The following is a 2,500-nucleotide window of genomic DNA, read 5'->3' as shown; positions in this document are numbered from 1 at the left end:
ATACTACGGCTGGAGTTTTATGAAAAAAGCCAAAGCCCCTTATCGGATTTGAACCGATGACTTACGCCTTACCATGGCGTTACTCTACCACTGAGTTAAAAAGGCCTATTTGATTCAATTTCTGAGTCAGACACTAGCCACGATGAGTTGAGTGTATATAATTATTATAAATTATAAATAATAAGATATGTACATAAATATATCTTATCTACATAGTCGCTCATTGAGTAACGAAAAATTGGATTTATCTAATGAGTATAGGTAAAATAGTTTTTTGATATTGGATTTGATCAATGCAATGAATTGTTTCATCATACGACCGATCCCTAATTAAATTGATGAGCCCCATCCTAACGAAATGAATTTGATTCATACATGTACACACACGAATTGAACATAGATACATTCACCGAATCATTGATAAAGCAATTCTATTTGGCGAGAAAAAAATTTTCAATAACTTGTTGATCCCTATCCCCAGATTTCAAAATTTATCGTTTTTTAATTTCTTGGCTTAGTGTGAGATCGAAATATACCTAACCTAATCTTAACAATGAGTGAATCAATGAGTGAAAGTATGAGAAATGGAGTTTAATCCTGTTTATAGCATATGGCAGACCAATTCCCGAAGGGTACTAGCCTTCGTATTATTTAAATAAAAAAAGAATAAAATAAAAAAAGAATATTTTTTTTTCTAATATTTATTATTTTTGTTTATTTTAGAGGTTTCCTCTAATCACTACTAATCACTATTTTCATTTGATATTCTATAATATAAGTAATATAACTATATATTCCAATTTGCAAATTTATGTATATTATTTAAATGAAATAAATAAAAAAAAATGCAATTTAAAATAAAATAATTTCTATATAGAATTATATGGGGAATGGTGATTAGAATGAACGATTCATAAATAGAAATCACAAATAAAAAAATTTCGATGGAATAATGAAAGAAAGAAAAATACGTCGAATTGCATCATATTAGTCCATTATATTTATTTTATATTGACAATTTCAAAAAACTATTCATACTATGATCATAGTATGATGGCAGTCGGGCAAGTATGCCCCCATCGTCTAGTGGTCCAGGACATCTCTCTTTCAAGGAGGCAGCGGGGATTCGACTTCCCCTGGGGGTAGGGTACTACGAAAGGAAGTTGATCATGGATTATCAACAAGCTTGGAATTGATTCTTCCCGGGTCGATGCCCGAGCGGTTAATGGGGACGGACTGTAAATTCGTTGGCAATATGTCTACGCTGGTTCAAATCCAGCTCGGCCCAATATATCGCGTATCCACCATAAAATGATATAACCTATTTGTCCTTCTACAGAAATACTTGACTTGATATGAAAGAATAAAAAAAAAAACTCTTTTTTTATTCATTGACAGATTGATAATCAATCAATTTTACAATAACGAAAAAATAAATATTAATCCATGCTTCTCACACTAAAGTCCATGTCTCCGCGCATATCAATCTATTACTTTATTACTCGCGTCTCTGTCTGGTAGAATATGACAATTCGAATCAAAAATCTACATAGAAAGGTTTGAAGGAAATTAAATCAACAACATATGTTGTACACTTTATTTCCCTGGGATTGTAGTTCAATTGGTCAGAGCACCGCCCTGTCAAGGCGGAAGCTGCGGGTTCGAGTCCCGTCAGTCCCGATGGATCCAAATCCAATAAAAAAAAAAATACATCAATTAATCTCTTCCTTTCCTGTGAAAGAGAGAACAAATAACATAACTGAATTTTATTCCAAACGGGATCTCTCTTATTTTTTTTTCCACATTTTTCAACAAAAAAATATGGGAATTTTGATTTCTTCAACGAGTACTAATTGATGGGAGAAAGACATATGTGCCATATGTGAATTACCACAATTATTGGTAGCATCATATTCAGGATTCGAAGGCGTACTGGGTCTAGTTGATTACGCCCGATTTTTCTAATGAAATAGAGTACTATACGTTTCCGGAAAGCACATACATAAAGGGAATTTGGACGATACAAAATAAAGTTTACATAGTAAACTTTGATCTAATTTTTCGTCTGAAAGCAAAATATATCCGTTCTGGCTCCGATTTTTTGTAACCTCAATTAGTAAATTCAATTACTAATTTGAATTTGAAATAATCTATCTTATTAAAATTTAACACTTAACTTTTGATATATACGTCCCACTACTAATTCAAGGAAAGAGGATATTAATACAAACAAGGATCCCATCTATCTCTCTTAGTGAGGTAATTAAGAATTTTTGAAAGTTTAAGTTTCGTTTTTATTTCTTTTTTTTAAGAAGATTTTATAAGTACAAAAAAAGGAAGGAGTTTAGTTCGAACCTACCTCCTTTTCCTTTTTTGAATTTCGCTGCTATTCTTTGCTTGAGTTTGTTTATAAACAATGTAAGGGTAAAGGTAGTCTGATGAGACTTCATCAGATGATTGCATTGAATAAGAGGGCAGTAGATTATAGAAAAGAAAGAAT

General features: G+C 31.8%; 3 non-coding genes across 3 annotated transcripts; 2 read left to right on the top strand and 1 right to left on the bottom strand.

The window, feature by feature from the left end:
* Positions 1–33: 33 nt before the first annotated feature.
* TRNAT-GGU (transfer RNA threonine (anticodon GGU)) lies at positions 34–105 on the bottom strand. Its single transcript has one exon. It is a non-coding gene; the product is annotated as a tRNA-Thr (tRNA).
* A 1,099-nt stretch (positions 106–1,204) lies between these two features.
* On the top strand, positions 1,205–1,288 carry TRNAY-GUA (transfer RNA tyrosine (anticodon GUA)). Its single transcript has one exon. It is a non-coding gene; the product is annotated as a tRNA-Tyr (tRNA).
* A 318-nt stretch (positions 1,289–1,606) lies between these two features.
* On the top strand, positions 1,607–1,680 carry TRNAD-GUC (transfer RNA aspartic acid (anticodon GUC)). The gene has a single exon. It is a non-coding gene; the product is annotated as a tRNA-Asp (tRNA).
* The last annotated feature ends 820 nt before the right edge of the window (positions 1,681–2,500 follow it).

This window comes from Cucumis melo, unplaced genomic scaffold (assembly GCF_025177605.1).
Source record: "Cucumis melo cultivar AY unplaced genomic scaffold, USDA_Cmelo_AY_1.0 utg001023l, whole genome shotgun sequence".
Lineage (NCBI taxonomy): Eukaryota > Viridiplantae > Streptophyta > Magnoliopsida > Cucurbitales > Cucurbitaceae > Cucumis > Cucumis melo.
This window is presented reverse-complemented; position numbering and strand designations above follow the sequence as displayed.